Source organism: Hyperolius riggenbachi, chromosome 6 (genome assembly GCF_040937935.1).
Source record: "Hyperolius riggenbachi isolate aHypRig1 chromosome 6, aHypRig1.pri, whole genome shotgun sequence".
NCBI classification, from domain to species: Eukaryota; Metazoa; Chordata; class Amphibia; order Anura; family Hyperoliidae; genus Hyperolius; species Hyperolius riggenbachi.
In genome coordinates, this window is record NC_090651.1 from 34,865,733 (window position 1) to 34,874,646 (window position 8,914).

Below are 8,914 nucleotides of genomic sequence, written 5' to 3' on the forward strand. Positions count from 1 at the left end.
GTGGAACGAGGGGACCAGGAGAGGAACGGTAAGGTCCTGTTTCCCCTACACGCGGATTCTGGATGCAGAAAAGCTGACTGCAATGAAAGCCTATGGACCTGTTTCCACCAGCACCGTAACAATAGACCCTGCAAGGGATTAATCTGCAGGAGGGCCCAGAAGCTGCAGGGGGCCCCATGAGAGGAATAGATTATTTTCCCTGTCCTGAAAGACTGACAACTAAGGGCATAAAAATAAAAAGCTTCCTGCTCTCTGCACAACTGTTCTAATGTCAGCATTTGCTCTGTCACTGATAAGGAATCAAACTAAGTTTTGCAGATAAAGATTTGTAGATAGTCCTGATTCAGTATGCAGCAGGGTCTTGTGAACAGCGCCCTGCCCCAGCCTCCCCACCCCTTCCCAATTGCTGTGAACTGTAGTGATGCTGGAGTCTTCAGAGCCCGTTTTGCTCCATCAGAGATGGACAGAGTGAGTGAAATAAGAAGCTGGGACTGGGAGAAAATGCATGCAGTGCTTCACTGTTGTCTGTAGCCAATTGAAGAACATTGGTTCTCAGTTTACCTGTGCAGAAAGCGAGGGGGGGGGGGGACCCCATCCAAAGTTTTGCAGGGGGGCCCAGTGATTTCTAGTTACACCCCTGGTTTCCACTAAACACAATTTTTCTGATGAAGAAAAATTAGGGATGGCATGTTGCAGATTTCTGCATCAGATTATGAATGCGGAAAGACTGACACCCATGAATGTCTATGGGCCTGTTTCCACTAACGTGTTCATTGTATGGGAAACAGTGCATAATGTATAAATCTGCAAATCGCATTTAGTGGAAACAGGCCCATAGGCTTTCAGTGGAGTCAGTTTTTCTTCATGGAGAATCCGCGTGTAGTGGAAACAGGCCCTAAGGCTCTACAGGTCCCAGACCCTTCCCTCTCCATAGTTATGTGTGTTTTTTTTAATTATTATTTTAGCTTCCGATTTCGCGACAGAGGAACTGTTGCGAAAATCTTAAAATTTAAAACACATACGAATAAGAAGTACATTTCCTCCAGATTAAAATGAGCCATAAATTACTTTTCTCCTATGTTGCTGTCACTTACAGCAGGTAGTAGACATCTGACATTACCGACAGGTTTTGGGCTAGTCCATCTCTTCCTGGGGGATTCTCAGCATGGCCTTTATTCTTTATAAAGACATTCCCTGCAAAGATTTACATAAAGATGCTGGCCAGCCTCCCTGCTCACTGCACACTTTTTTGGCAGTTGGATGGAGCGACCGCCATTCACTAAGTGCATTTAAAAATAAAGAAAACCCTTAGAACCCCCTATGAAAAGATGGGCTAGTCCAAAATCTGTCAGTAATGTCAGATTTCTACTCCCTACTGTAAGTGACAGCAACATAGGAGAGAAGTAGTTTATGGCTTATTTTACTCTGGAAGAAACGTACTTCTTATTTGTATATGTTTACATGTATTTTAAATTTTAAGATTTTCGCGACAGAGGTCCTTTAAATGCTTATAAAAATAAAGAACACCCTGAGAATCCGCACGCATGCTTGTATACGTGCGCAGCACCCACTGGCATATTGTGATCATCAGCTAATGCCGAACAATTCATTTAAAATGTTCATGTTGCATTAACTAGTTAAATGCAAGTTTTCTTCTTCATATACTGGATACTGTACATCTCTCAATGTTAAAAAGAGAGATGGAACCAGAAGCCTTTTCACTGGGTGCTGCTTATTACATTCTATGTTTAAATGCAAGTTTCACATGTTGCCTCTAAATTTCTGTGTTATACTCCATATGCTGTCTTGCAAGATCAGAGAGACAATTTTTTTGTTCGACACTTAAAAAGCAGTGAACAAGAATATGGCAATTCTTCTCTTCTCTAAAATTAGTCATAGTAGTCTATCTGTATATTACAGTATATAGTAGATAGCATCTCCTGTATCCCTGTAGATGTGCATGTTACCTAAGCTAGCCCACGATTGGCTAATATGAATAGGTGGCTTGATTGTACATGCAGAAAGATGGCGGAAATGACAGCATTCCTGTAACAGTAGAAAATAGCTAGCTGTAGCACAGGTCACTGACTGTAGGCTGCAGCAAACTCTCGCTAATAACTAATTATAGGCTATAAAGCTCCTGTATGGCACAGAAACACACGTGAGTGCAGGGGGCTGTTAAAAAGACCAACAGTTCAAGACTGGAGCTGTGAACATCTACAACTGTAATTATTCACCTGAGACAATAAAAAACATATGTATTTAGCTTTTAAAGGACCCCTACAGCAAAAAAAGTAAGCAGTTAAAATCTGACAGAACCAACAGGTTTTGGATTAGTCCATCTCCTCATGGGGGATTCTTGAGATTTTCTTTGGTTTCAAAAGCATTTCTTGAATGGAAGTTGCTGAAGTCTAACTGCCAAAATAATAAGAGCTGTTCAGGAAATGCTTTTGAGAACAAAGAAAACCCTGAGAATCCTCCATGAGGAGATGGCCTAGTCTACAATCTGTCGGCACTGTTAGATTTTAACTGATTACTTTTTTAGCTGGAGTGGTTCTTTATACAGAAAATAAGACCACGGGACAACAAGTAAGTCTTCTTTAGGAGTAGGAGTATAGATTAAACTGTTGATCTCTTCGATTTATTATTAGTTTCTAGTTTGTTTAATTTATACATGCTTCTGGGCACTTCACAGAGGAACTTTCCGTATACAACAAGCTTAGGTCTGATGCCGCTGATTGAACCAGATGCACCCTATAGGGAGAAGACAGTTCAATGTTATTGAAAAGCACAAATGACATCAGATCTGGATGACCCTTCGTACATGCCTGTCTCTGATGTATCTGTCCTGTGAGCCTGGTTTAGGCTAAATTTTATTTCCATAAATATAACATCAGGATTGCTGTGATATAACTGCTATTTTGTTTGCAGTTCACTCATGGGGCTTGATTCACCAAACCGTGATAACTCAAATATCACACCTTACCAAAGATATCACATCTTATCAAAGATATCACACCTTATCAAAGTTAACACGCCTTATCAGAGTAGCATAGCGAGCGCTACAAACTTATGCCTGCTAATTGGCAATGGCACTCGTCCTGCCCTGAACCCCTGCGGGTTCGTAGCGCTCGCTATGCTACTCTGATAAGGCGTGTTAACTTTGATAAGGTGTGATATTTTTGATAATAAATGCTATCACGGCCGTGATAAACTTAGCACACGCGGGTTAGCGCGCATAAAGGTTGGCACATGTAATAGTAAAATGTTTGCGCGCATTAACTTTCCCGTTCAAGCGCTAACATATGGGTTAGCGAGTGAACGGGGAAAGTTAATGCTCGCAAACCTGTACATGGGCTATCCCGGTGATGGCAGTTATCACGGCTTTGTGAATCGAGGCCAAGGTGTGATATCTTTCATAAGGTGTGATATCTTTCATAAGGTGTGATATCTTTCATAAGGTGTGATATCTTTCATAAGGTGTGATATTTGAGTTATCACGGTTTAGTGAATCAAGCCCATAAAGTGATAATAAGTCTGCCAGACAGTCAGCATTCCTTTCTCAAAGCAAAACCATGTTAGGTTCAATACTTAGAGTACCTCCGGTAAAAATGACATGAATGGATCGGGGGGAGGGGTTCAACATTAATTACTCACCTGTACTTACCTGGCCCAAAGTCCTCAGGTCACGGGGGAAGGGTTCAGCATTACTCACCTGCACTTACCTGGCCCAATGTCTTCAGGTCACAGGTGGCGCTCCATCCCCCTCCACGGCAGTGCAATCATGGCCATGTTTCTAAAGACTGACTAAGCTCTTCAGAGGCCTACACCTGCGTTGCAACAGCCCGTCCCCAGCTTGGCAGCCACCAATTAGGCTGCAGCTGCCAAGCTGGGGGCGGGCTGTGGGCAGAGTGTCAGCTGAAATTTTTAAAAACCCTTGCCTAAGCCCATCTCAGCGGTAGGACAGAGCGATCACCTGCCTGGGGGATTGACGCCAGGACAGGTAGGTATTTAACCCTAACAACCCCCAAATCTCCATCATTTTGACAGAGCTCTGTCAGTTTTACCGGAGGTACTCTTTAGGTAGTAGAGGGAAGGCTCTGGTAGTATGGAGCTCTCTCATTCCTCCATCTGTCCTGTCCACCGTTGTAGCTATTCGGCCAATAGGTCTTTGGAATTACATGTGTCCCCGAGTAGTCCCGTGTACAAGCACATCCCTACAGTGCATGTGCGGATCGGACTTGCACATTGGCAGTAGGGGATGCACTTGTCTTCGGAGCTACTTGGGGAAGTGAATAATTCCGCAGAGCTTTTTGACCCAGCAGGTTGCATTGCTAAAGCAGAGGACAGCGGAGGTACTATAGGCCAGACGGGGTACCGGGAATGCTTTATAGAATCCAGAGCCTTCACTCTACTAATGTAGGTATCAAAGCAGGATGATCCTCAGAACTTTATACATGATCCTTGTGTAATAAGCATTATAATAACATTTCATGAGTTGTCTGTATTCTTTTTTCTCTGTAAGAAAGACCACCAGCGTTTCATAAAATAGATTTTAAAATGTGAGTGTGGTAATATGATCCTTTCTGTGAGATTCCTGTGTAGGAAACCCATGTCTGAGTCAAGAAGTTTCAGCACAGCGAGCTGGATTTCTGCCCCACCCACCCCACTGAGTGAGCTCTGCTCTGTGGGAACGACCACTAACAAACACAGCTTAAAGTGGATCCGAGATGAAAAACTAACTATAACAAGTAACTTGTCGATATGCTGTATCTTATCTAAAGTTTAGATAGTTTACACAGCAAATCTAGCTGCAAACAGCTTCAACAGTATATGATTACTTCTTCCTGTGATACAATGAGAGCAGCCATGTTCTGTTTGTCACATTACACACAGGCAAGTTGTTAGCATCTCCAGCCCTCAGCCTATGAAAACTTCACTCCCCACTCCTCCACCCTTCCCTCCCCTTTGCCTCTGAAATCTCTGGCTAGTAACCTCCTCCTCCTGCTGCCCAGACTGAGCTCCCATAAGCCCTTGCTACATGGGTCTCAGAATGCCTTGGCACTGGAGGAGCTGTGGGCGAGGCTTGTTTTTGTTTATAGGGAATCAGGGTATTAAAAAAAGTATTTGGCTCGAGGAATGCCCTATAAACCATATGTAAGGAACACAATGCAATGAGTAAAAGTTTATCTCGGATCCACTTTAAAGCGGACCTGAACTCAGAACTTCCTCTCTGCTCTTAAAAATAAGAAACAGTATAATAACCTTCAAAGAAAAACATTTCTTTGTTACAGCTGATACAAATCCTGCAATAAATCTGAATTGTCTACTTCCTGCTTTCATGGAAGTAGACACAGGGTTACAATCCTGTGTTTACCAGTTTAGCCAGCTGACACAGATGAGTGGGAATTAGGTTAAAATCTCTAAATACATACATTGTGAATTTCTCTGTGTTTTCCTTCTGTCCCGTGCAAGAGTTTAGGTCCATGTTCAACTTTTTGTAGGAGGAAGCAGCTAAGAATCATGTGATCCTAGTTTCAAATGGATTTTTATCATATTAACCACTTAAGGACCAGGGCTGTTTTGAATGATCTGTGCTGCGTGGGCTCTCCAGCGATCAGGCAGGGCGATCAGACTTCCCCCCTTATTTCCCCACTAGGGGAATGACCTGCTGGGGGGTCTGATCGTCGCCGCTCCGTGTGGCCAAGCGGGGGGGCTCCTCAAAGCCCCCCTCCGCAGTGCGATTCCTCCCCCCCCCTCTCCTTCCCTCCCTCTCGCTCCATGGGCGGCACAGGACGGCGATGCATCCTGCGCCGCCTCTGATAGGCTTCAGCCTATCACACGGCGGCGATCCCCGGCCAATCAGAGGCCAGGGATCGACTATCTTTACGGCGCTGCTGCGCCGTATTGATGTAAACAGCGGGGATTTCTTCCCCGCGTATTTACAATTAGCCTGCGAGCCGCGATTGGAGGCTCAAAGGCTATTCACGGAGACACCCTCCGTGAAGTTTCCATGTACAACCACAAACGACCAGCCGCTGCCTATCGGCGTTAGCTGGTCGTTAAGTGGTTAATAATTATAATTATGTTAGTGTATTTTAAAGTGAACCTAAAGCTGGGGGAAAAAATGAGATTAACTCACCTGGGGCTTCTCTCAGCCCCCTGCAGCCGATCGGTGCCCTCGCAGCCCCGCTCTGACGCTCCAGGACCCGCCGGCGAACACTTCCGGTTTGGCCGTCACCGGCCAACAGGCATGGGAACGCGAGTGATTGTTCGCGTTCCTAGCCTGTATATCGCCCCCTATGCTGCTATTGCGGCCTCCTGGGGCTCTCGTTCCCATGCCTGTCGGCCGGTGACGGCCAAACCGGAAGTGCTCGCTGGCTCATTTTTTTCCCCCGGCTTTAGGTTCACTTTAAAGGTGGCCACATGTTCAAGCAGGATGGAAAATTCCCATCGACTGTTCAAGAATTGTTCATTTCGGTTATATCTTGATGGATTCAGCAATTCTGAACATGCGCGTCATTGGCTGGGTGGAGCACAGAAAAAGGTTGGCTTTATGACTCACTTCCTGGACTGTTGGATTGACAGTAAAAAAAAAAAAAAGATGTAGTTTGATCAGTGTATGGTCATCTTAAAGAATACCTAAGCACTGTTCAAAATGTGAAAACAAGGGGAGCAGGCATGTGAAGGAAGCTCTACTTATGCTCACGGCTAACTTCCCCGTTTTTACATTTTGAACAGCGCTAAGGTATCCTTTAAAGGGAACCAAGCACCATTTTTAGCTCCCAGTGCATCTGAATAGCACATTAAAAATGCATGCTAACAATGTGGCTCATTGATAAAAACTCTTCTTCTTTTAACATTTAAATCTTTAGCAGGCGCTTTTATTACCCTACTGGAGACAGCAGGGCCTGGCAGATAAAGAATGATGTAATTATTTTATTGCACATATTAGCAGAGATAAAAAAGTTTTCATCAGAAGGGGGGGGGGGAATGTTCTTCAAAGAGTTTAGAGAAGTCACATATGCTATCTTCACACCTGCCCCTGGATGGATAAGGGCAGCTAGAAGGGGATGGAGGAACTTGGTAGCTCCTGTTGCTATTAGAAACCAGGAGAAACTGTAGGGAAACAATGGTGCTTGGTTTCCTTTAAAGCGGGATTGTCACCATAAAAATCTAATTTCGACAGCAACTGGTCTGAGTGTAATAAGTGATAAACATGCTAATCCTGCAATCAAAACTTGCAAAACTTTTTCTGCTGTTATGATTTGGAGTTATCACATACTTAAGGAGTACTGGCCCTTTAATAGTCTTTGCCAAACAGTTGCATGCTATGGGTTCTTTTTATCTATAATATATTCCTCCTCTTCCATTTATTTCCCTGCCTAGCTGAAACACAATCCTCTGCTCACTTCTGTTTACAGTACAAGCAAGGCTGAGGTGACTCGGCGATTGGAGGAGAAAAGAAAAAAGTTAAGAGCAGAAATGACATCAGGATTTTGCCTAAACTGTGGGCAAAAGACATGGCCCCCTCCAGGAACAGAATTCTCTTCATTTACTATATAACATTCACTGAAATGAAAATGTGGACAGTACAATACATGTGTTATGCAAGTAGATTGAGTATTTATCTACTTACTGTATATGCATTTTTTCCCTGGCATAGTATGGCTTATCCTACTGCTTTAAAGCAATCTGCAAGTAGAAAAAACATTAATGTTTGATACTATACCTAGAGGGAAGTCTCTGGGTGCTCCAGAGGCTTCCCATGTTCTCTGTGACCCAATTGCTGCTGTGCAGGTCCCTCTTCTTCGCAGCCATGCTCCCTTCCATGTACAAGCGCGGCTGTGCTGTGCATGCGCAAGTATTGTCCACGCCTGCATAGTAGCACGAAGCCTTGTGTTACTGCCTGCCTCATACACAAAAGGCAGCATATCCGACAACCATACCTCCCAACATTTTAATTTTTGAAAACCGGACACTTAGGCCATGCCCCCTAACCACCCCCCCCCCAAGCCACGCCCACCAATTTTTTTTTTTTTTTTTTTTTAAAGATATATTTTTATTTTATTTAATATTATTAATATTACTCCCAAAAGGGGGGGGGGGGGGGGGGGGCGTGAGGGTGCCCGTGGGTGGGGAGGAGGGGAGGAAAAAAGTGATCGAGGCACCAGCCCTGGGGATGCCGTATGCTATGTGGGATGGGCAGGGCCGGATTTGTACTCTTTACCGCCCAAGGCCGCTGTCCCCAGCCGTCCCCCTTCAGTATAGGTAACCTGATGCCCCCCCCCCCCCCCTTCCCCAGTATAGGTAGCCAGATGACTTCTCTCTTTCCCTCCAGTATAGGTAGCCACATGACTCCCTAAACCTTTTCTCACTCCCCCCCCTTTCAGTATAGGTAGCCAGCTCGCCTTCACACTGCAGCAGCCATCAGTGTCACTCATTTCACCTCATCTCCAGTGCAGAAGCTTCCTCTTCCTTTCCGTCTCCAATGCTGCCCAAGTCCATAGCTGCCCAACACAATGCAAACGTGCACAGAGAGCAAGGTGGCTGCTGCACAGGCCGCTGGCAGCAGAGTACTGCAGTCAGGCACTCGCCTGATCTCCCTGCACTGCAGCATTTGCAAGCTTGCAAATGCTGCATAAGTTTAGCCTGCTGCTTTGGTGCCCCTACTCCTGTGGTGCCCTAGACCATGGCCTAAATCCGGCCCTGGGGATGGGTGGCCGCTATTTCTCCCTCCCTCCTAATGTGCCCCCCAGTGTCCCCCCTGCCTACAGAGTTAAATGCGCAGAGGAGCGGGCTGTCATCAATCTTACCATTGCCTCTCCGTACCGGGATCTCATCTGGTCTTCTCGGCTTCCTGTGATGTCACAGGAAGCAGGAAGCCTAGAAGAGCCAGATCCGGGTACGGAGA